Source organism: Schistocerca cancellata, chromosome 3 (assembly GCF_023864275.1).
Source record: "Schistocerca cancellata isolate TAMUIC-IGC-003103 chromosome 3, iqSchCanc2.1, whole genome shotgun sequence".
In the NCBI taxonomy this organism is placed as follows: domain Eukaryota; kingdom Metazoa; phylum Arthropoda; class Insecta; order Orthoptera; family Acrididae; genus Schistocerca; species Schistocerca cancellata.
Genome location: NC_064628.1, coordinates 830989596 through 831016731, shown reverse-complemented (window position 1 = coordinate 831016731; position 27136 = coordinate 830989596).

The window sequence follows — 27136 nt, the reverse complement described above, 5'->3', positions numbered from 1 at the left end:
AACCATCCCGGCATTTGCCTGGAGCGATTTAGGGAAATCACGGAAAACCTAAATCAGGATGGCCGGACGCGGGATTGAACCGTCGTCCTCCCGAATGCGAGTCCAGTGTCTAACCACTGCGCCACCCCGCTCGGTAGGACACTGGTGCTTCTCGAATTTGTTACCAGTAGGTTCGAACCTACTACCAAGAGATGCTTCGTGAATTCATATTCGAGTCCCTGGAGGGATGGCGACGTTGCTTTCGAGGAACATTGCTGAGAAAATTTCAAGGACCGAAATTTGAATCTGATTGCAGAATTATTCTACTGCCACCATCTTACATTTCACGAAGAGATTGTGAATATGAGATACAAGAAATTAGAGGTCATACGGAGGCACATGGACAGTCGTTTTTATCTCATCTCCCCAATGCATCTGATACATGCTCAATGGAATTTAAGCAGGGGGAACGAGCACACCAGTCCATTCGCCAAATATCCTCTCGTTCCAATATCTTCTCCACCTCCACTTTTTGATGTGGCCGGGCATTGTGTTACGTGGCAGCTTTGCCCCAAAACTGTGAACCAACGTATTTTATGATATTATATGCTCATCCCCTTGATTTGTATAGTCGATCGCTTAAGCTGCATCGTAACTGCAGACAATATTTAGTACTCCCAGTGACTGCCCAATTAATTGCTTCCTTGTTAAGTTGCGGCAGAGTTGCAAGCTTCCCAGACAGTTGGGCCAACATAGAAGTTTGCTTGAAAGGGCCAGGAGCAGCCATAAACATCTTCAGAGCTGGGGCTGACTGCAGTACAGCAATAGAAAGAAGAATTCGTTCGCCCAGCCCCACACTTCGGGCTGCACAGACGGCCAGCTTTCTGCCAAATAAACAATATTGTTTGAGACCCTGGGAAGAATCATTTTTAGAAAATCTGAAAACCTAATTCAGGTGCAGCCTTTCAGAGATGCTGTGATGTGAGGACCGCCATTTGCCTTGGCAGACACGCCACGGAAGAACTATCACTTCAAATCCTTGCTTCATAGTGTTCACTTCTGTAGGACGCGTGCTTCCTGGTGTGTGTCTACGTGTGAGCCTTCCTACCTGTCAGCTTCAGAATTGTACCAAAGAGTGAGAGGGCATTTCTGGCTTCCTCCTCACACCACAAAACTATTGGATAAATATAGGAAAATCTGCAGGAATAGGGGTTTGTTTAACCTTTTTACATAATTGTTACTGGACAGAACTCGCAACGTCTGTCACTACTGGCTAGCAAGACTCTTGCTCTGGGAGAAATAGCCAAATTTTGAGGCAATAGAAATGTAAATGTCGTGTGACTAGAGCCTCCCGTCTGGTAGATCGTTCGCCGGGTGCAAGTATTTCGATTTGACTCCACTTCGGCGACTTGCTCGTCGATGGGGATGAAATGATGATGATTAGGACAACACACACCCAGTCCATGAGTGGAGAAAATCTCCGACCTAGTCGGGAATCGAACCCGGGCCTTTAGGATTGACATTCTGTCGCGCTGACCTCTTTTTTTTAATCTCATTTTGTTAGCTTTCGTTCGTTGCATCTGCTCGGGGCGGACGTCGTAAGACACCAGTTTAAGTTCGTTGTTGATCAATTAACTCAGTTTTTTCATTACAGAGGGCAGCTAACCCTCTGACCGAACATGCTGAGCTACCGTGCCGACTAAAACCACTCAGCTACCAAGGGCGGACAGTTCTGAGGCGTTAAGACATGCCGGCCGTAGTGGCCGAGCGGTTCTAGGCGCTTCAGTCTGGAACCGCGCGACCGCTACGGTCGCAGGTTCGAATAATGCCTCGGGCATGGATGTGTGTGATGTCCTTAGGTTAGTTAGGTTTAAGTAGCTCTAAGTTCTAGTGGACTGATGACCTCAGATGTTAAGTCCCATGGTGCTCAGAGCCTTTTTTTTTTCGTTAAGACATAGATCACTTGTGGACAGACGATCCAAGAAAGCACTTGGTGGTAGGTGACCAAGAAGAACAGTTGCCGCTGGGGGACCAAAGAGTAAAGATCGATGAGATGAGTCTTGTAGCCATATAAAAGGATGTCTCCATTTGAGTACTGTGTACGGAGGCTGGTCTGGACTCAGAATCTCCATTCGTTAATACTGCTGCCTTCCACCTTCACACTGTTTGCGTGTGGTAAGAATAGTCTAGCAGTGAAATTGCCAGCTTGGTAAGAACGTGCTGGCAGTTAACTTCCACCAGGAGCTAACCGTACAGTTTTAACGCTAGTTTTGTAGTTGCTGCCATCATGCACCTTGACGATCTTCATACTTAGTTTTCCGTGTTATTTCTCTAATCCACTAACCACTCTTGTAGTCACTGCCTATATCCACGAATTATTCTCTTACTTATGCTTTTATAATGATTGCCCACCTGTGTCACTGTTCCTTTATTAAATGTTAATTTGATGATCTTGGTGGGTAATTCTTGTACTGGTACTTTATGGTAATAATCCTGTTGGTTATAGTCACCATTTCTTTCTGTTATAGATAGATGATACCTATTCTCATTAATATATCCATGGGTGGTGTGGTATGTAAATTTTAATGCCTGATTGGAGCACCGCTATTAATTATTCAATAAGACGTTTCCATTTGTGCAACTTTATCATTTCCTTAAAATTTGCAAGACCTTATGGGAAGTTTCCCTTTTCTGTACGTCACCAGAGATGGTAGTTAATAGCACCCTAGGGGTGTGCTAAAGTCCTCAGTTGGCACCCCTAATTGTTATCCACAAAAATAACGTCAGGGATGGATGCATCCCTGGGAAAGCGCACATGGGAAAGGCGTACACCGTCACAATAAAGTTGACTGCTGAGTGTAATGTGTTCAAAGATTTAGAGTTCAGTACGCCCGTATAACATTATACCTCCTCACAGCATAAATACCACGCTAGACAATGATGGGCGTGCCCTCCTGGGTAGAAAATACTGTTTTGAGGCTTATATTCATTTTGTGCCGGTAAAGCAAGGTAATCAAAGCAGTGTAGGTGTGCGGGGAAGCTCGCGGCTGGTGGTGTGACGATCGAAGGGCGCAGAGATTCGCTGGCGAAGCCAGACCAGGCGACACGCACAGGTCGGCATGAGATGGCGGCGGCGGCGGTGGCGCGTGGGGGCGGCTATTAGTGGACAATCTGCCGTTTCCGGCCGCAGCAGCGCCTAATTTGGGGCAATGCGTCCCCTCGTTGCCGATCGTAAAACCCGCTCTGCGGCGCTGCCGCTTTTTGCTGCCCACCTTCCAGATATCGTGTGTGTTTGTGTGTGTGTGTGCGTGCGTGCGTGTGTGCGTACGGCCTTCCGCGAACGCGGCGAGGCTTTTGGGCTCGGTTGACCCGCGCCTCTGACAAGCGCTCTTTGTTTGAGAGAGACGGAATCGCCGGTTTTACGAGCGAGCCGAGCGTTTAAGCAGTCCCATCTCATTACGGGGCCCTAACTGCCTCGCCAGACGTGGGAGGTACCGCTGACGAGGCGCCGAGGCTCCGCCGCTACAGGCCGCACACGAGCACTCGTCGACACGTCTCTGCTGCTGGACGCTCTACGGATGGCAGGTAAGCTGGCAAGGACGCAGTCTACTAAAAACTGATTTGTATTACTAGACGACTAAACTGGTGCACGTTCCCCCTCCCCCTTAATCCTCCCCCCAACCCCTCATCCCCCGTTGCTGCCTATCCAGCGACTTCCAGGAGCAAGAAAAATTTATTTTTAAATTTTTCATATAATTATTGACCATATTTAAAATGCAGTATGTAAAGTCACCTCCAGTTTTAAAGAACCGTTACTGTCTTTGACACTGTCGACTATGACATTTTACTTGCTAAATGTAGCAGCCTAAATTTCTCGCCAAGTCCTGTTCAATGGTTTTGCTCATACATGACTTTTCGACAGCAATGCGTCACGTCCGGCACTATGAGCACACAATGAGGCGGTTAGTGTATGGCGCCCCCCAGAGTTCGGTATTAGGTCCTATACTCTCTTCATTGTACGAAAATGGAGTGTCACCAATCTTGCCCTATTGCAAATACAAGATGCACGCAGTTGACATCTAGTTGTGTAAAACCTATAAACCTGAAGACAGCTATCGATAATCGCAATATCGACTTGTGTGCCATATCAAAATGGGGGCCAGGCCCATCCAAAACTCAAGCGGTACTGATTGGTTCAAATGGCTCTGAGCACTATGCGATTTAACATCTGAGGTCATCAGTCTCCTAGAACTTAGAACTACTTAAACCTAACTTAACCTAAGGACGTCACACACATCCATGCCAGAAGCAGGATTAGAACCTGCTACCGTAGCAGTCGCGCGGTTCCAGACTGAAGCGTCCTCATGAGCCCAAAATATCGGAAATCTCGACCATCTTTAACCTTAAATGGGACAAATATCAACTTCTCTCTTTCAGCAAAGAGTCTAGGAGTTATCATGAATTAAAATCTAAATTGGTCTGAGCACGTAGCTGTAATGTGCTAGAAGACATCACCATCGCTCCATGCCCTACAAAAATATAAAAAGCTCTTCCCTCTTGACCTGAAACAGAAACTTGTACAAACATTTATTCTTCCAATTATTGATTACAGCGACGTTATCCTGGGAGGCCTTCGTCAGGAAAGCTCGCGGCGCCAGGAATTGGTTATGAATGTCTCTGTTCTTTACAACTGTGATAGTCGACTCTTTGATCACATATGCACAGCTATCCTGGCTGCGTGCAAACAAGCGGAGAGATTTCCATACCCTCTGTCTTCTCTAATGTCTTATCAATGAATACTGTCCCTCGTATCTCTCCTCGAACTTAACATTTTTGCAGGAACAACAAGCCAGAAACACCCGTCCCCATCAGAGCAAAACCCTTTCTGTCACACACTATCGTTCAGCCACCTTCCCGAAGTCCTTCTCAGTAGCAGGAACACGATTCTGGCTTCCGTGGTCGGATTGAGAGTCGGAAGTGTTCACAACATCATGAAGGAACGACTGCACATGTGCAAAGTGTGTTCACAATGAGTGCCCCACAGTCTTCAACCAAGCCAGGAAGCACGTCGAATGGTCCACTGTCTTGCTCATCTGCAGCGCTATGCTCGGGAAGGGAATGCGTTCCTATCACGAGTGGTGACTGTAAATGAGTCATGGTGTCATCACTTCAAACCAGAAGCAAAACGATGTCTCCAGTGCAAGCATCCAGGATCACCTTCACCAAAAAAGCCAAGCCATCCACAAGAGCGGAGGAAATGTTATGCTGAAGTTCTTTTTTTAACCAAGATGGCCCCCTTCTGATTCACTCGCTGCAGCAAGGGACAACAGTGAATGCCCAGCGTTAATTGCAAATCTTGACCACCCTTCGCCAAGCGATCAAATCAAAACGAAAAGGCAATCTCACCTGTTGGGTCATTCTGCTCCACGACAATGCAAAGCCTCATACGGCCAACACAGTCGCTGGATTCCTGCAGAATGTCCGGATCTCTCTCCCCTTAAAAAGGCTCTGAGGGACAAACGATTCACCTTGGACGACGATGCCCAGCTGTACGTGCGAAACTGGTCAACATCGCAGACTCGGGAATTTTATGAGACATGTTAAGTCCCATAGTGCTTAGAGCCATTTGAACCAATTTGTAATTATGCCTCCGGCTCGTTTCTTTTTGAACACCCCTTATAATTGTAATTTTGGCTATTGGCTATTGGCCTTTAACATAAGATTATAGTTTTTAATGAGTGGATTATGATAACATTAAAAATTTTGAAGTTACCTCAATAATTTTGTCAAATATTGAAAACGAAATTTTTGTTGCCCCTTGTAGTCGTTAGATAGGCAACCTGCAACTGGCTTAATGCCTCATGCTAGCCGTTTAGTGACACAGATAATGCCACCACAGCTGCACTGTCGAAAATTTCGAAAGACTGTATCACAGGTGGTGCATTCATCGTGTGGGAGCAGAGCGCCTGTTCCTTGAGGGACAATTCGGCTTCAGAAAGGGATACAACACTACCCACCAACTACTAACAGTTTTCGAACAATAAATGGAGGCAAATTAGCGTCGGGAATACTTAGAGATGCTATTAGTAGATGTCGTACGTGAATTCCAACCGCACGGCAGCTGCTCACAAAGGTCCTCAGTCGGCTCTAATTATCTAACGATAGCGAAACTTGGTAGATTTGCTAATGCGTTAATGTGGAACCAATTCATGACAGAAAACAACTAGTTCCAAATGTGGCCACTGTGGTGTCACCGCCAGACACCACACTTGCTAGGTGGTAGCTTAAATCGGCCGCGGTCCATTAGTACATGTTGGACCCGCTTGTCGCCACTGTCAGTACTTGCAGACCTAGCGCCACCACATGGCAGGTCTAGAAAGACGGACTAGCACTCGCCCCAGTTGTACGACGACTTTGCTAGCGACTACACTGATGAAGCCTTGCTCTCATTTGCCGAGAGACAGTTAGAATAGCCTTCAGCTAAGTCCATGCCTACGACCTAGCAAGGTGCCATTAGCCTTACAGTGATTGTAATTAACCGTATCTGGAGATAGACTCATTTGTATCGTCAATAGCGATGTACCACAAGGATGAATTAAAGTTAAGTATTCAAGGAGCTGCATATTTTTCTCTATAGCATTCATCAAGTATCCTGTTCCAGAACTCACGCCAGCCGGCGTGTGTGTACGCGTGCCTATCGGTAACCTCACCCTGTGTCTAGACTGTCTTGTATAGACACAGCAGCCACCAAGTGCAAATATGGCGCTGAAACTGTTTGCATGATAGTATGACATCCTCACTGTCATCAGACGAGCTATAACACTATGAACAGTAGACTTACCGAGAAGAGAGACCGCCCGCTGTTAGCGAAACTGTTTCATGTGAACGGCAGCAATTGCTGTGCTGCATTGACAGAGTACCGCCAATTGAAAGGTTTGGGGAAAGGCCAGATGTCATTAAATGGTTTAAAGAAAGAGATAATGAAATTCGAAAACACGCCTGAGCTTGGTGTGGCACAGGGAAGCGTAAGGCGTACACTCTCGGCGGAAATTATTGACGAGGTTGCTGTTGCTGTAGCTGACCATGCAGCACGTGTCTGAGATAGTACCAGTGCTCGTGCAGTGTCACGAGAATTGTCCATCATACGGTGAACAGTAGAGAAAGTTTTGCGATCTATAGTACACTGGTGCACCATTTGAAATCTCATGATCGGCAGCAACTTTCTGAGTATGCTCTTTGGGTTCTGGTACCGATCGATGTTGATGACATGTGGCCGGCCACTATTCTGTGGAGCGACGAGGCACATTTTGCACTACAGGGTGCAATGAATACACAGAACTACCGAATGTGGGGTGCTATTAAACTACGCACTGTGCATGAAGAGCTATTCCGCTCGCCGTATGTGACTGTATAGCGTGTATTTACAACCACCTTTATTCTCGGTCCGTTCTACTGTGAAAACAATACACCCAGAGGGCCTGCCAGGTGGGCCGCTACTTCTGCACACTGTCGACACCTCCTTGCACAGCATTTGATTCCTACTTTGGAAGCACGCAACTGTGTGGAAATCAGTGTTTTCATGCAAGATGAGGTAACACCTCACGTCGTTCGCCCAGTGAAAGATCTGCTTAATACAATCCTCCACGAGTATTTTACCACTATGGCTTTCCAGATGCATGGTGTGCTAGATCACCTGATCTCAGTGTCTATGACTTTTGGCTCTGGGGATATCTACAAGAACGCGTTTATCGGGGACACCTAGCTAAAAAATCTGCAGACACGGTATACGTGAAAAATCCGGGAATAGAAGGGCACCCATACTTGGGGGCAGGGGGAGACCGTTCAGCCATCGGTTCGCTCCCCTCCCCTCTAGCTCTCAGGAAAAGTTAAAAATGTAGTGTGGTTAGGTGTTTTTCTTTCGTGAAAATGATTTAAAAGGCTTTACGCAGGTTTTTGACAGCGCCGGAACTGTAATTTTTTTAGGGGCAGTTTAAAAGTCGCTATTCGTCTTACAAAATATTAAAAGTGCCCAAATTATCGTCCTGGGAAGGGGGGCGTTGGGGAGGGGGGCGGGGGGGGGCACGTGCGGGAATACTTTGTATTTTCTAAGTTCGGTAGGGACCGCCAAGTTTTGTGGTTCAAAGGATAGCGTCCCCTGCGATACACTGCGCAGTAGTTTCTGAAGTGCAGATGACGATATTGACAAGTAGGTACCCTGGAGACTTTTCCGGTAATCTGCTAATTTTACAATGACGACAGTAAGAAACAAAACAAAACAAAACAAAACATTTTATGTGCCTATGAAAATTCTTTCGATTACGATATGTCCGTAAAAAAGGAAGTCAACAGATTTAACACGGTACTCGTAGCAACCTACGAGCTTCTAAGAAACAAAGAGAGACGCGCATAAAGCACTTTCCAGTTCATACTTTTTAGCATCTCCGGGACGCCTTCCTGTAGGTCAAACAGACCTGTACTCATTCGTGCAACTCTTATTTGTGTACTTCCAACTTCCCCTTGTGGTCCTATTTAGTAAACGTCCCATACATTAAACAAAAAGGGTCGTACGAATGTTATGTAAGGAATCTCCTGATTGCATTTTCCCAATACGCTGCCAAGAAAGCAACGTCTACTGCCCTCTTTATCAGTGGCTGATGCTATGTGATCATTCTGTTTCATATCGACACGACGTGTTACGCCAAGATAATTGCATGAAACAACTGATTAGAATTGGGACTCATGAATATTGTAGTCGTAGGATACGTCAAATGGCAATTTTACATTTATGAAATTTAAATAAAGTTGCCAATCTTACGAAGATATGACTGGGTATTTATGCAGCTTTTTCAGATAATTTGCATTATCTGCAAATAGTCTGAGGTGACTATTAATATTGTCTGACAGGCCACTAACATAATAGTGCCACATAAACAACAAGAGTCTCGAACACTTTCCTAGGTCACCCCTGAAGTTACTTCTATATCTGTCGGTTGTAAAAGGAATGAAATCTGTCTGTACTCTAAAAACAAACTTTGCAGAATGTAATATATAAAAATATCTATCAAAAATTTGTTATAATACTACTGTAATTCAAATCTTAATTATATGTAGGCCTATAACAGTTTTTCCACCAGATGCAAGAATAAAAAATTTTTTGGGTTAACCAACTCTTGAACATGTAATATAAAATTGCCAGTGTGAGAAATATTGCGATCTAAATACTCATCGTTTTTCGATTGTTTTACGTCACTTCTCTCCGGCCTCATTACCGCTACGGCTGAAATCTCATTTGAACTGTCACTAATCACCCTATCAACCCTGAAAATTACTAATTTCATACTAATCTCAATTCTTTTCTATTGTTTTGACGTGGCATTCTTTTTCCACTCCTGCTCACCCTCCTAAGGGTAGAATGAGATTGGGATTCTCGCCAATCAGCTTAGTAATACCGAAAACTACATATTCGACAACATTATAGATCTTTTCCGACTACTTTTATTCGTCAACTTCTTCTCGCTCTCAGGCTTATCTTAACGGAGGAAGGTCGTCTTACTCTCAGGATATTTATTCCTAAACAGTAAGTTTGGCAGATATCCCCCAGGCATTCCATAGTTAGCTTGTATTTCACCACCTTTCCACCCTCACCCCCCACTAATAGAGATCTTGAAAGTAGAAAGAGAGAGAGAGAGAGAGCGCCGCATATTAGCTATTTCACTTTTATATCAGCTATTTTTGGTTTTCATTTCCACGGTAGAGGACCTCCGTTAGATTGCCGAAACCGCTGAAACCTTAGTAATTATTGAACATGACTGAAATGTGACCACATTATCTATATGAGTTACTGAATTTACTTGGTACAAAAAGAAGTGTGAATATTCACGTTAACTTTATCTGGGTCGAAGTAGACATGAAAATCACAAGAAAAAAAAAGAAAAAACAGACAAAAATGCTTAAGAAACATTATACAAGGCAAGTAGCAAGGAATTAGACTCCAGTGTAGTGATTTTGTTCCGGTAATATACGAACAAACACAAGAATCTCCAAACAATGAATTGAAAATATCGGAAGAAGAAACGTAATTTCTCACCTACATACAGCGGGACATGGTGTACAAAACCTTGTTCGACTAAGTCAAAATGAGTAAACGGCACCAGAGACCCACGCTACGGGAACGTTTTGGACATAAATGTTTCCCCAGTCACCTCTACAGTGTTAAATTGTTAACTACCTAATATCATTATGTTCGGTACTAAATACCGAAGTCATCACAAAATATTTGAACCAGCTGAAGGTTGCATTACTTACCTCCATTGGCACCATTTGACTACGCTACAAGCAGAAACTCCGCTGCATCAATGGAGAGCTGACGATACTGACGTCTTTAACCGTTAGCTATCGCATCTTTGGAGTAAACGTAACTTCTCTGGTGGATGTGACTATAATTGTGCATCTCTTGCAGTTTCCACGGAAACGTGAGGTAGATTGTTTGTGGGAGAAACATGGTGCGACATAGGCCTACTATGAAGCATACGAATGTCGCAGCTGGTTATTGCTCTTAACAATTTGAACTGCAGAAATCCTACTTACGAAGAGACCTATATTTCCATTCGAAAAGCAGATGTTGGTAAGTAACATATTATATTCTGCGAAATTATTGTTGTATCACTCAAGGATAAATATCCGTGAAGATTTTGGAATCAAAGAAATCAGTTTCACTGATAGCATTAATCTAAGCTAAATTACTAGAATCTCTAGCGATTTTTATCTACGCAACCAGTTAAAATCATATTGATTAGTAATTGTTGTGTCTGTCAATGATGTAATATTTATGGCACCGCTAGCCACAATTTATTATCAATAACGAAGTAATGTTGTACTGACTACTTGAGGAAATGTGTACCCATTTTGTAACGCTTTTACGACATGCCTTTTGCAGTAGGCTATTTGCTAATTTTAATTATTCGAATTCCTTTGAAATCCTTGGTCTGTCTTTCTACGCTGATGTTGAAACTGTCGGCAACTGTCAACAAATAGCTAACTTAATCATATACAACTACTCTCGATAAAAAAGTTTTATATTACAACTTTCTCTCTTTACCATTTTATGAGCCTTGATTAATGATAATAAACAAATACTTAGCCATGAAAACAGTTTCATATGTCATAATTCATGCACTTGAAGTAGTGGCACTATCGTGTTAAATTCACAACGGCTGCATTACTTGTTTTTCCATAGTTTGTTATTCTGATAGGTTAATACATGTTGTATCGAAAATAAAGAAAAATACTGAGGTTTTTAAAAACTAGTAGATTAGTAGATCTAGAAGCCATCGGTATAACAGCTGTAAACTGCCGTAGCTGTTTTGGAAAATACCACAGCTCCACAAGCTAATAGAAAGCACTCATGCTTGGATCGTTATAGGCACTGAAAGCTGGCTAAGTCTGAGATAAGTTCAGCCGAAATTTTTGCTACATACAGTTGGCGAAGGCGTGTTTGTTGCTGTTAGAAGTTATCTTGTAGAGAAATTGAAGTAGATAGTTCCTGTGAGTTAGTATGTGTAGATATAATAATTGGTTCCTTTTAACGACCTCCCAACAGAATTCCTGAAAGGTTCAAAGAAAACTTGTGTCTAATTTCAAACTCGTGCCCGAAACATACAATTATAGTTTGTTGTGACTTCAATTTTCACTCGATGTGTTGACGAAAATACATGTTTAAACCTGGAGGTACGCATAAAACGAAGTTCTCCGAAGTTGTGTTAAACCCATTCTCTGAAAATTATTTTGAGCAATTAATTCATATACCCACTCGTATAGTAAACGGCTGTGAAAACGCACTTGAACTCTTAGCAACAAATAATCCTGAGCTAACAACGAGCATCAGAACGGAACAAGGATTGGAGAACGGACTTCAATGTGACGCTTATAATAGTTTTCGCAACGAAACTTTGCATCGAAACCTAGCAGAAAACCCAAAGAAGTTCTGGTCGTATGTAAAGTATGCTAGCGGCGAGGCACAATCAGTGCCTTCTCCGAGCAACAGCAGTGGAAGTACTATCTGTGTCAGTTCTGCGAAAGCAGAGTTACTAAACACGGCCTTCCGAAATTTCTTCACCAAAGAAGACGAAGTAAATATTCCAACTTCGAGTCAAGAACAGCTACCAACATAAGATACTTTGAAGTAGATATCCTTGGAGTAGTCAAGCAACTTAAATCACTCAATAAAAGCAAGTCTTCCGGTCCAGACTGTATACCAGTTAGGCTATTTTCAGAATACACTGATACAATACCTCCTTACTTAACAATCATATACAACCGCTCGCTCGACGAAAGATCCATACCCAAAGACTGGATGGGAAGTTGCAAAGGTCACACCAATATTCAAGAAAGGCAATAGGAGCAATCCGCTGAATTACAGACCCGTGTCATTAACGTCGATATGCAGTGGGATTTTGGAATATATATTGTGTTCGAACATTATGAATTACCTCGAAGAGAGTGGTCTACTGACGCGTAGTCAACAGGGATTTAGAAAACATCGTTATTACGAAACACAACACGAGGTGTTGAGAGCCATCGACAAGGAATTTCTAATTGATTTTGTATTTCTTGATTTTCAGAAGGTTTTTTGACACAGTACCTCACAAACGGTTCGTAATCAAATTGCATGCTTATGGAATATCGTCTCAGTTATGTAACTGGATTCGTGATTTCCTGTCAGAGAAGTCACAGTTCGTAGTAATTGGCGGAAAGTCTTCGAGTAAGACTGAAGCGGTTTCTGGCGTTCCCCAAGGTAGTGTTGTAGGCTCTCTGCTGTTTCATATTTACGTAAACGGTTTAAGAAACAAACTGAACAGCCGTCTTAAGTTGGTTGCAGATGATGTTGTCGTTTATCGTCTAGCTAAGTCATTAGACGATGAAAACCAATTGCAAAACGATTTAGAGATCTCTACGGCGCGAATATTGGCAGTTGATCCTAAATAATGAAAAGTGTCAGGTCGTCTACAGGAGTGCTAAAAAGAATCCCTTAAACTTCGGTTACACGATAAATCAGTCAAATCAGAAGGCTGTAAATTCAACTAAATGCCTAGGAATTACAAATACGAACAACGTAAATTGTAAGACGGACATAGATAATGTTGTGGGGAAGGCGAACAAAAGAGTGCGTTTCATTGGCGATTTGAAGATACAACATATCTTTTACCAAAGAGACTGCTACACTAGCTTGTCCGTCCGCTTTCGGTGTACTGCTGCGCGTTGTGGGATCCTTAGAGTACAGGGTTAACGGAGTACATAGAGAAAGTTCAAAGAAGGAAAGTCCATATTGAATTGGATTAAAAAATGTTTCGTCCTTGCCGCGTGGGATTAGCCGAGCGGTCTCAGACGCTGCGACTGGTCCCGGCGGAGGTTCGAGTCCTCCCTCGGTCATGGGTGTGTGTGTGTGTGTTTGTCCTTAGGATAGTTTTAAGTGAAGTAGTGTGTACGCTTAGGGACTGATGACCTTAGCAGCTAAGTCCCATAAGATTTCTCACACATTTGAACATTTTGATTTGTTTCGTCCTTGAATTATGAGCTGTTACGAATAGTATGCCAGTACACGCAGTAGTACATTACAGTTTGTTATTATGGGGATTTCGTGTACGGTTGCAGGCTTAAACTCGTCACTACATGCTTTGGCACATGTGCCGTAGTGTGTACTACGTCTCACATGCTTCCATAATGTCACAGAAACAAAAAGGAAGATTAGTTTTAACGCCTCGTTGACGGCGACATGGTTGGGGAAGCAATACAGCTTGAACAGGGCGAAGCTGGGGAAGGAAATTGGCCTTACCCTAAACGAAGGAACCATTCCAGCATTTCCCTTGTAAGCGTTTCGCGTACGCTAACGTCCATCCGTGTAGTTTTTCTTCCGCCGGTAGATCTCTTTGGTTTGCCGCATGACTTGGGCATTGTCACGGCGCGGAACGACAATACGGATTTAACATCTCGGGTACCAGTGGTTTCTGCCTTAAACGACCATTTTATTAGATTTGTTTTGATGTACCGGTGCCTTTCGCGTGAAACCACCGATATTAGTGCAAGACAGAGACATCTAGTGGGTCACTAGGTTACTTCCGCGAATGTAGTGCATCGTAGCACCCAGTGTGTTCAAAGTAACAGTCGGTGCGAAGATTGTGCCACGTGATTGTAGGAGATTGTGATAAGCTTTTGATCATATTGAGGAGATAATTGACTGTGGGCGTAAGTGTGTCTAGAGTTACTGTGATGTAAATCTCAGTTTGTTCTAATGCTTTTATGAGTGGTTTCGAAATGAAAGCAGTGGAGCAGAATGTACGTTTGCTATAAATTTATTAAAATTTAGGCCCGTTGTTGTTTGTTATTTATGAGTATAATTTGTTTTAGGCATTATGAGTTATGGGAGTTTCGAGATGTGGAACTGTGTCTAGGAAAAATGCTAAATTGCTTCCAAATACATCACATGAAATGATGGGTGTAGGATGTCCCAAGATGAAACTATCTCCTTAACACAACAGATTGTTTTCATTTTGCCAATTTCTGCTTGTATTCGTTGCTCATTAGGCTAATAAACGTTAATTTTGTGAAAAATTTTAAAATTTTATCCCAAAGTGAAATCACTTCCTTGAAATAATTGATTGCTACTTTTTGTCAATTCCTTCCTGTTTTCCTTGTTCACTATAATAATTAAGATAAATTTGGTGAAAATTTTCAAAATCATATTTTTTTATGTTGTTGCCCCTCAAAAGGATTAAAGTGCGAGGCTCGCAATCGCGATGGCGTAGAGGGGTCTATGAGTTGATTTCACAGAGTGTGGTCGATATTTGTGGGAGGCGCTCAATAAAGCAGCGAGCACTTTCGTAATAACTTAAATTTAGCGTAGTTTTGTACTCCTGATAGCGTCAAATATAGCAGGAGTTTAGGTAATGCAAATTTCGTTTGAAATTCTCATCTAGATGCTCACCTGTAACGGCCATACTGGCTGCTGGGCGGACTTGGGATGTTTACTAGACAAATTTGTGCAACTGCTAGTGATTTATGTAGGATATTGAACTCACGTTAACTAATTCGAGAGAACTAAATGTTTTATCTCTCTTTTACCCAGATGAAAAGGCATAGTTGTGATATTTAAACTGAGTGTGGGTGTGATTTGGATCTGATAGCAAAATTAACTGATATTTTGAAATAAACCTGAAAACAGTTAAACCAAATGCTGAAATCGTTGTCAATTCCAGTTTTCCACTCATTAATAATGCATACTATTGAGCAAACCACCTAAAGATCGTATTAGGGAACACGAAAGTTGCTAAAACGAGTGTGGTCTGCGGTTGTGAGCCCCTTTCCTGGTTAATTAGTTCAGTACCTAAACTTTAACGAAATGTCGCTTCGAGTACTGTTGGTAAGATTACACTCTTTTTTAATTTTTGGAAAACATGGAAAAATAATATCTGAATTGCCAGACGAGAATTTGAATCTTGCTTACACCGAATATGGAGCGACTATTTTCGCTGCTGCGTCACCTTGCCAAGATCCACGAAAAGAAATAAATGGCTCTGAAGACAGTGGAATGTGTAGGTAAAGGAACTGCTAAACAGAATAACCTGCGTTTAGGCGCAATGCCGAAATGTGGCCTTCCCGCATTAGCTAATCCTTAGAAAGACCGGTATCGCTACCTCATACAAATAATCAGATTATGAACATCTGAGAAATGACTGAAACACTCACGAAAATGAGAACGTACTCTTATATGGCTGTCTCACTGCACGAAAACGGTAGTTTTGAACCCATATTCATATGCCGTTTTATTCTTATTTCTACATGAAGATCTGACCCGTTAACGTTTCCCACTATTTTCCGTACTCTCTAATCAGTTATTGATTATTTTTGCTGGTCTTATTACTCTAATGCGGAGAAAGCAACAGATGTGGACATTCATCGTTCTTTCTCAGATGTAATGATGGCATACAAAATGGACTTCAGAAACAGATGCTCATTGGAAATCACGCTGAACAAAATTATCGCATAATGAACCGTCATTTGTCTGTCTTTTTTTCTTTTTTTATGCGTTGTAGTGGGAGGTTGGGGGGGGGGTCGATATTGATATTTGGCAACGTGGCTATAAAACCACCTCTTGTTACCATCGTGTTTACTTCAGCCGTATTATATTTGTCACTCATACGTGATCGTTTTCGTCGTTATTCTTTGTCTCTCTGATCTATACACCCTGCAAAGGAAAATTTAAAAAAATGTAATCACATGTCCGAGCAGCGTGGATACGAAACAGTGGCCTGCTTTTATGATTTGTCCCTGTTAATTGCGGACAGGATTTGGGCGAAAATCCTGGGCTGCTTCTCTTTATAACACTATAAGAAGTGTGTGTGACAGAGAGTAGAAACCTTATTCAGTTACTTAGTTCAAATAAGTAATAAGTGTGCCGTGTGGCCCACGGCTTGACTCAAGCCAGCGGTAGGTGTACCATACGCAGAAGGCTTTTGTGTTACAGATTTTGGCCGCTGAAGCCTACGCGGTTTAGCTGCTCCTTAAAGTTCCAGCAATATTCTGCCGTGCTTTGTCTTGCACATTGCAAATGCGGTAGTCTAGAGATTATGGTCGTTTAATTGAGGATACTTCTTCATATATTGCACAAAACTTCTCGCTAAACTCTAAATCATCTCTTACTTTGATCCTTCGAATTAATGTAAACAGCGTCCCGCCACTTGAACGTCTCCGCCACGCGTCACCGTTTGCGCCACTCGTGGCTACAAACGAAGTAACACGAAGTGACACGTCCCTGCCACGCCTCCTTGTGTAAATTGCTTCATTTGTTAACCTGAATGTGGCTTGAAACAGGGCCATGTCTCCGCCAGACGCCCACACCACACCAGCTCTCTGTGCGTTGCGCCTGAAACAACTCACTTACTTGTGGTCAAGACGACTTGACTTAGTGCAATAACTATTAATAAAAATGCTTTAATAAAAATGCTTTTGTGATGAAAACGTCACACCACCTTCCTCTGTCGGCGTCAAAACTCGACTGTGTGTAGCACAGCTTCAATATATTTCCTTGCGCTTGTACGTGAAAAAAAGGTTACATCTACATCTACGTGATTACTCTGCTATTCACAATAAAGTGCCTGGCAGAGGGTTCAGTGAATCATCTTCATGCTGTCTCTCTACCGTTCCACTCTCGAACGGCACGCGGGAAAAATGAGCACTAAAATTTTTCCGTGCGAGCCCTGATTTCTTTTACTTTATCGTGATGATCATTTCTCCCTATGTAGGTGGGTGCCAGCAGAATGTTTTCGCAATCGGAGGAGAAAACTGGTGATTGAAATTTCATGAGAAGATCCCGTAGCAACGTAAATCGCCTTTGTTTTAATGATTGCCACTCCAATTCACGTATCATGTCTGTGACACTATCTTCCCTATTTCGCGATAATACAAAACGAGCTGCCCTACTTTGTACTTTTTCGATGTCATCCTTCAGTCCCACCTGATGCGGATCCCACACCGCGCAGCAGTACTCCAGAATAGGGCGGACAAGCGTAGTGTAAGCTGTCTCTTTGGTAGACCTGTTGCACCTTCCAAGTGTTCTGCCAATGAATCGCAGTGTTTGGTTTGCTCTACCCACAATATTATCTATGTGATCGTTCCAATTTAGGTTATTTGTAATTGTAATCCATAAGTATTTAGTTGAATTTACAGCCCTCAGATTTGTGTGACTTATCGCGTAATCGAAATTTAGCTGATTTCTTTTAGTACCCATGTGAATAACTTTGCACTTTTCTTTATTCAGGGTCAATTGCCACTTTTCGCACCATACAGATATCTTATCTAAATCATTTTGCAAGTCGTTTTGATCATCTGATGACTTTACGAGACGGTAAATGACAGCATCATCTGCAAACAATCTAAGACGGCTACTCAGATTGTCTCCTATGTCGTTAATATAGATCAGGAACAATACAGGGCCTATAACACTTCCTTGGGGAACTCCGGATATTACTTCTGTTTTACTCGATGACTTTCTGTTACTACAAACTGTGACCTTTCTGACAGGAAATCACGAATCCAGTCGCACAACTGTGGCGATACTCCGTAGGCACGCAGTTTGATTAGAAGACGCTTGTGAGGAACGGTGTTCAAAGCCTTCTGGAAATCTGAGAACATGGAATCAATTTGACATCCCCTGTCGATAGCACTTATTACTTAATGAGTATAAAGAGCTGGTTGTGTTTCACAAGAACGATATTTTCTGAATCCGTGCTGACTATATGTCAATAAATCGTTTTCTTCGAGTTACTTCATAATGTTCGAATACAGTATATGTTCTAAAACCCTACTGCAAATCGACGTTAGTGATATAGGCCTGTAATAGGCTGTAATTGGCTGGAACGCTATGCAGCGTATCTGGTTTGTTGCTAAGATTCTGCTCTGTATGTGGGGGTCTAACATCTCCATCTGACAGACGGATCACCGTCAACACTGTCACATTTCGGCATTCCGCGAAAGACTACTGCTACGTCTGGAGTTGTGCCCAGAGCATTGCCACACAGTCTGGTGATCGTAAACGGAAAATCACCGCCCCCCTCCCCCTCCTGGCAGCCAAGTTTCTTCCATAACTGGGACTCGAACTGGCTACCTCCGGGTCAACGCCACGGCACTGGCTTGCGCTAGCGACCTCGCCTGCAGAGGGGTTCACTAGACGCTCGCGTTAGTGGACACTCCAGCGCGATGAGGAGGTGCATTAGCCGGGTCAATTGCATGTCCGCAATTGGCTGTTTGCAGGGGAGGGGATTAGGGGCATTATGGTGGAGCCGAGGGCGCTCGCATCCCTAATGGAAGCTGATTGGGTTGTGCTTGTATATGGCTGTGGGAAGACTCTGTGACCGACACAGCAGGAAAATGGCTGCGCTGGTAATATGCGGCCCACATTCGTGCCTCTTGAGTGGTGTAACGAGACAAACAGCGCAGATTTTTTCGAACTTGAGGCGCTTGAAATTCCTTAAAAATTAGAGGAGCATTTTGTAGAGGTGACCCTATATGGCCTACTCTGTTTACCTGTCTACTCACGACGTACCTCGATAGATGGACTGGCAAGTAACACGAAAAAAGCTGCATGAATATGAGTGACTAATCAGTACGTTGTCTGCTGCTCAGCAAATCACACACTCGATGTCGTATAAACCTATTTGAATATGGTAAGCAGCTGTGACGTAAAAGTAATAAAGCCAAGAGCAAAATCACAGGACTGAGATAAAAACCACACAAAATCGGGTTTATATGTCTACACCCGGTGAGATCATACAATTTTTCCCACGTAGTCTGCCTACAAAATTCAGAAGATTTTCAAGAAACGCGTAAAACGAACGTTCATCTCTTAGCTTCCACCTTATGAACGAAAGGTATGGCGAACGTGAATTCGACCTACAAAATTTCGGGGGTAGGACAGGGATATTTTCTGAGTATTTTTGTACGAGAGACCCTTGGCCATCGGCTCGTAACAAAATAATGCTGTGATTATAATTTGTTACCCGGATTACTTTCATAGCAGTGAAAAAATTTGTAATATGCAATCAACAAAACGTACAACACAAAAGACATACTAATGCAACAACCCACAGGCAGTTGCAAAAGTACTGTGATGGTTGTCATCGCAACTCGTCATTGCAGTGTGCAGCCCTTCCATTGCTTTCAGTGAAGGCATACATTATGTGATCAAAAGATCCGGACGCATACAAATGGACATTAATGTATAGTGAACGTCCACCCCGGCCTTCACATTTATGGCTGCCTGAACACTGCTTACATGTCTGAATGTCTGTGGAGGAATGGCAGCCTGTTGTTCCTCAAGAGCCGAAAACAGAAAAGCTAGGGAAGATTGACGCTGGGGTCTGGAGCGAAGCCGACCTCCAACTTCTCCCAAAGGTGTTCCATTGGTTCCAGGCCGTGACTCTGGGCAAGCCAGTCCATTTCAGGAGTGTTGTTGGCCCAAACAATGGCCACACAGGTGCTGCTTTATGGGCTCTGAGCACTATGCGACTTCTGAGGTCATCAGTCGCCTAGAACTTAGAACTAATTAAACCTAACTAACCTAAGGACATCACACACATCCAGGCCCGAGGCAGGACTCGAACCTGCAACCGTAGCGGTTACGCGGTTCCAGACTGAAGCGCCTAGAACCGCACGGCCACACCGGCCAGCCTGCTGCTTTATGACAGGGTGCACTGTCATGCTCATGTAATCAGTCATCGTATCCGAACTGTTCCTCTACTGTAAACAGTAAACAGTGCCGTAGAATGTGTTCCTATCCTTTCGCATTTAACGTTTTCTTCCGCCCGACGAGGAGACGCCACCCTAACAGCGAAAAACACGCTCATACCGTAACGTCAACTCCTAAGTGCTTCGTTGCTGGCACTACACATGATGGCAGGTCACGTACGCTCTTCAGACGTTCTCCAAACCTAAACCCTTCCATGCAATTTCCACAGCATAGAGCTTGTTTCGTCACTCCAAATCGCTCTTTTCCAGGTATCCACTGTGCAGAGGCGTCGCTCTTTACGCCATCGCATGTGTCGCTTAATACTTACAGAATTATGTAGCTTATGATAAGCTGCTTGTACGTTGTACCCCATTCTTTTTAACTCACGACGCACATTAACCAGCCGCCGGAATGCTCGACTGTCCGTGTTCTTCAGTACATGTGGTCCGCCGGGTCTTGGTTTAGCTTTAGTTGCTCCCACGCGTTTTTACGTCACAGTCGTGCCACTAGCAGTACATTTGGGCTGAGCGGCTTTTGAATGGTTAAAATGTTCAAAGTCACTGAACTCTCCTGTCCGTCCCATTCTGCCTTCCTGCTTCTCTACTGATAACGCGTTTTTTTCCTTTCTTTTTGGCATGTTGTGTCCAAAGCGTTTTTTTCCTCTCGGGTGGCAAGCTATTGGAAATAGTTTCACTTTATTGTGTATTCGTTTGCAAAAGGACTTGGACTCTTTGTGGGTCTTTCAGTCCTTTGAAGAAGTTGGTTAGGTAGTCGTACGAGCGATTGACAGTAACTATTTACACTTAAGATACCAGGGTAACTGAACACTGCATAATATTTGATGGTCCTGTGAGAGTGCAATAATGGCTCGAGGCACCTTGTATTTGTGACATTGTCGTGGTAGGGCCTGGCTTACTTTCGCAAGTTGGCGGACATTTCCCCAATACTCTAATTACTAATACTAATACTAATACTAATTTATGAAAAAGACGAGTTTCCTGGTCTATTATCTTCTCAGATACCCTTAAGATTCTACAGTGATTATGCTAAAGAACTTGCCCCCTTTCTATCAGCAATTTATCGTAGATCGCTGGAAGAACGTAAAGTACCTAGCGACTGGAAGAAAGCGCAGGTCGTTCCCATTTTCAAGAAGGGTCATAAATCAGATGCGAATAATTATAGGCCTATTTCGCTTACGTCAATCTGTTGTAGAATAATGGAACATGTTTTGTGTTCTCGTATTATGACGTTCTTAGATAATACAAATCTCCTTCATCATAACCAACATGGATTCCGCAAACAGAGATCATGTGAAACTCAGCTCGCCCTATTTGCCCAAGAAATTCACAGTGCCGTAGACACTGGCGAGCAGATTGATGCCGTATTCCTGGACTTCAGGAAGGCATTTGATACGGTTCCGCACTTACGTTTAGTGAAAAAAATACGAGCTTACGGAATATCGGACCAGGTTTGTGATTGGATTCAGGATTTCCTAGAAGAAAGAACACAACATGTCATTCTTAACGGTTCAAAATCTGCAGATGTAGAGGTAATTTCGGGAGTACCGCAAGGAAGCGTGATAGGACCTTTATTGTTTACAATATACATAAATGACTTAGTTGACAACATCGGTAGCTCCGTGAAGCTATTTGCAGATGACACGGTTGTCTACAAGAAAGTAGCAACATCAGAAGACTCGTACGTACTCCAGGAAGCCCTGCAGAGGATTAATGCATGGTGCGACAGCTGGCAGCTTTCCCTAAACGTAGATAAATGTAATATAATGCGCATACATAGGGGCAGAAATCCATTCCAGTACGATTATGCCATAGGTGGTAAATCATTGGAAGCGGTAACGACCGTAAAATACTTAGGAGTTACTATCCGGAGCGATCTGAAGTGGAATGATCACATAAAACAAATAGTGGGAAAAGCAGGCGCCAGGTTGAGATTCATAGGAAGAATTCTAAGAAAATGTGACTCATCGACGAAAGAAGTAGCTTACAAAACGCTTGTTCGTCCGATTCTTGAGTATTGCTCATCAGTATGGGACCCTTACCAGGTTGGATTAATAGAAGAGATAGACATGATCCAGCGAAAAGCAGCGCGATTCGTCATGTGGACATTTAGTCAGCGCGAGAGCGTTACGGAGATGCTGAACAAGCTCCAGTGGCGGACACTTCAAGAAAGGCGTTACGCAATACGGAGAGGTTTATTATCGAAATTACGAGAGAGCACATTCCGGGAAGAGATGGGCAACATATTACTACCGCCCACATATATCTCGCGTAATGATCACAACGAAAAGATCCGAGAAATTAGAGCAAATACGGAGACTTACAAGCAGTCGTTCTTCCCACGCACAATTCGTGAATGGAACAGGGAAGGGGGGATCAGATAGTGGTACAATAAGTACCCTCCGCCACACACCGTAAGGTGGCTCGCGGAGTATAGATGTAGATGTAGATGTAGATGTAGAGGCGTATTATTCTCCAGTCAGCTCGTGCATTTCTTTCGTCCTGTCCCACCTTGGGGTGCCTAGTCTCCACTTCAAACACCTGTTTTATAGGGGTTGCAAACTTCGAATATTAGAATCACATGTTGTTCCCCAAGAAGTCGAGCCGTACAGCAGGGAGGTTTGTACGGCCGCTCTATAAAGTTTTAATTTCGTTGATGGATTTAGATTCCTGCTCCTGAAAAACGGGGTGAGTGCCCGGATCATCTTCATAGTATTCAAATTTCTATGCTGTACGTGTGCGGTAAAAGTAATCCCTTTATCCTGCATCACTTCCAGGTATTTCGTCGTCATAGTACATTGATGGCAAGTAGCATCCTGAGTTCCGGCGGTTTCTTCAGAAACAGTATTGCTGCAGTTGTCGTAGAGTTTAGGGTGATTTTATTTCTCTTCGCTCACTGTTCGGTGACGTCAAGTTGCCGCTGCATCCTGCTGATAAGTTGTTTATGTTCCTTCCAGAGGTTAGGAAGGCCGTTTCATCGGCATACAGACTGGCGGTAACGTGTGAAATGGAGGGAATGACGTTAATATACAAATTAAACATGCATGGCGATATCACCCCTCCCTGTTGGATGCCAGCAGAGACAGTTGTCAGTGATGACTTCTTCCCATCTATTTGTATAAACAGACGCCAGTCCTGCACAAAGCCATCATTCAGCTTGATGTAACAGTCGAGGAGACTGGTGATAACGCTCCCCACATCCTTTTATACTGGCGGCTCCACTTCCCCTGATAGCTAGTAGTCAGTTCCACATTACATAGGGGTGTCCGGATACTTTTGATCAGAAAGTGTATAAATGGCGTAAATTGGCCAAGTCTTCATCAGTAAAGTGGAGATGCTGAGTCGCAGATAGGCACAACAAAAAGACTGTTACAAATAAAGCTTTCAGCCCGTAAGGCCTTCATCAAAAATAGACTACAGACAGACAGACACACACTGCCAGTGGCTGCAGTTGCCCTAGACGGCAATCATGCGTGTGTGTGTGAGATGCGTTTGCGTGTGTGTGTGTGTGTGTGTGTGTGTGTGTGTGTGTGTGTGTGTGTGTGCGTGTTTGTATGTGTGTGTGCGTGTGTTTGTGTCGTCTGTTTTATGGGCCGAAATCTTTATTTGTAACAGTTTTTTTGTTGTGCCTCTCTGCGACTCAGCGTCTCTGCTACATGGTGAGTGGTAACTTACCTTTTCAAATTACTGTTACATTCTATCCTGGATTTTCCGTTGTTTGATCTTCATCAATAAACCTATTCATACTACTGTATTCATTGTTAACGTCGGCCAACAACTGATACTGGCGGAAAAAGTTTGCACTCGTTAAATGTATTCAGAATCGGGTTAATAATGGCGAAAAAAATTAAATACCGAGAAAGTCCTGAAAGCTTACTGGTGTTGGCTAACATTATTGATAAAACGACAAAATAGCATTGATGAAACAATTACTTCTGAACCTAATTCCCACTGAAGTCAGTGCATTAGTTCTGGGATATTTCCAATACCCTTACTCCCTTAGAAAATAAATATACTTCTGTTCTACATCCGTTTTGCACAAGCCGCCTTACAGTGTATAGCGAAGGGCACCTGTCTTAACTCAGTCATTTCCCCGTCTTCTGGTCCATTCGGAAATGCTTCATGGTGAGAACGACTGTCGATGTGCTTCCATATTAGCTCCAACTTGCCTGATTTTCTCGTCTTTGCCATTTCACGAGATATACGTGGGAGAAAGCAATACGTAATCGAGCTCTTATCCGAACAGACGCTCTTTGGATTTCAAAAGTAGTCCTTTCCGTGATATGTAACACTAGTATCGCAACGACTAGCGCTAGATTCAGTTGTATATCTCAGTAACGCTCTCGCCTCTGCAAAAGGATCCTGCGACGAAATCTGTCGCTCTTCGTTGGATCAGTTCTGTTAAACCTATTTGGTAAGGGTCACAGACGATACTCAAGTTATGGTGAACAGCTGTTTTATAAGGCACTTCTTTCATAGATGAATTACAGTCCCATAAGATTCGTCCAGTGAATCTCAACCAGCCGCTTTCCCTAAAATTTCTATTATTTAGTCATTCCATTGTAGGTCGCCGCGGAAGGTCAGTCCTAGGTATTTTACGCTTGTTTTGTTTGCAGTGATTTATCGCGAATAGAATGATTAAAAAGTAATGATCTCTTCGTCTATTTACGCACACTGAGTCACATTTATTTAGGTTAAGGGGCAACCGCCAGTCCCTGCACCAGTCATCTAGCTTGCGCTGGTCTTCGCTGCAGTCTTCTGACGTCGCTACTTTCCTGTAGACAATAGTATCGTCTGTAAAAAGCATCTTGGAGTTTCCGACGTTATCTATTATATCATTTATATGTACGTTCTAAGACACAGACATAAATGAAAAGAAACAGACGCACCACGTAGGAATTAACCGAATGGGAAGGAAATCGGTAGTAGTGATACAAATGTGCAGATAAACAAATGATTACAGTTTCAGAAAAAGTGGATGATCAATTCAAGAGAAAGAGCTTCACAAATTGAGCAATTGATAATGCGTTGGTCCACCTCTGGCCCTTACACAAGTAGTTATTCTGCTTGGTATTGATTGGTATAGTTGTTGGATGTCGTCCTGAGGGATATCGTGCTAAATTCTGTCTATTAGCGCGTTAGATGGTCAAAATCCAGAGCTGGTTGGAGGGCCCTGCACATAATGCTCCAAACGTTGCCAATTGGAGAGAGATCTGGCGGCCTCGCTGGCAAAGGTAGCGTTTGGCAAGCATTAAGACAAGCAGCACAAACTTTCGCTGTGCGCGGGCGGGCATCATTTTCCTGAAATGTTAGACACGTTTTCACTGGTCATCGGGGCTCAATACGAAGCGGGACCCATGACTAAACACAATGCTACTCCATTCAGTGAGATTCAAGGCCGAAGACGTGTCTGGAGACGCCTCGGACAGGGGTGGGAAACCAACCTGACTCTCCTCTTTCCCGTCACACCGACATCCAGAAGTGATGGTCTAGGGCGCCACTTCTTTTCACAGCAGTATTTCTTTGGTTCTCATCCACGGGACCCTTACAGCAAACCAGCACGTCGACGATGATGTCGCCTCGTTTTGTTGCACTTCGTAGCAAGCCATCCTGGGCTTACATTTCAGCAAGATAATGCCCGCCTGCATACAGCGAGAGTTACTACTGCGTTTCTTCGAACTTTTCACACCCTACATTGAGCAACAAGGTCGCAGGTTATCTCCTCAATTTAGACCGTTTGGAGAGTTATGAGTAGTGCCTTCCAACCGGCACGGGATTGTGACGATCTAACACGCCAATTGTACATAATTTGGCACGATATTTCTCAGGAGGAAATCCAACAACTCTGCCAATCAATGCGAAGCCGAATAACTGCTAGCATAAGCGCCAGAAGTGGAACAAAGCGTTATTGAGTTGCTCAATTTGTGAAGCTTTTTCTCTTGAATAAATCATGCAATATTTTTTATGAAACTGTAATCATTTATTTGTCTGTACATGCACATCACATCTACCGATCCCGTCCCATTCTGATAATTCCTTCGTGGTGCGTCGTTTTCTGTATCTCACAGTGTAGATATACAGGGTGGTCCATTGACAGTGACCACGAAATAAGCGTCAAACTAAAAAAAAAAAAAACTACAAAGAACGAAACTTGTCTAGCTTGAAGGGGGAAACCGGATGGCGCTATGGTTGACCCGCTAGATCGCGCTGCCATAGGCCAAACGGATATCAACTGCGTTTTTTTTAAATAGGAATCCCCATTTTCTATTACATATTCGTGTAGTACGGAAAGAAATGTGAATGTTTTAGTTGGACCACTTTTTTCGCTTTGTAATAGATGGCGCTGTAATAGTCACAAACGTATAAGTACGTGGTATCACGTAACATTCCGCCAGTGCGGACGGTATTCGCTTCGTGATACATTACCCGTATTAAAATGGACCGTTTACCAATTGCGAAAAAGGTCGATATCGTGTTGATGTATGGCTATTGTGATCAAAATGCCCAACGGGCGTGTGTTACGTATGCTGCCCGGTATCCTGGACGACATCATCCAAGTGTCCGGACCGTTCGCCGGACAGTTACGTTATTTGAGGAAACAGGAAGTGTTCAGCCACATGTGAAACGTCAACCACGACCTGCAACAAATGATGATGCCCAAGTAGGTGTTTTAGCTGCTGTCGCGACTAATTCCGCACATCAGTAGCAGACAAATTGCGCGAGAATCTGGAATCTCAAAAACTTCGGTGTTGAGAATGCTACATCAACATCGACTGCACCCGTACCATATTTCTATGCACCAGGAATTGCATGGCGACGACTTTGAACGTCGTGTACAGTTCTGCTACTGGGCGCAAGAGAA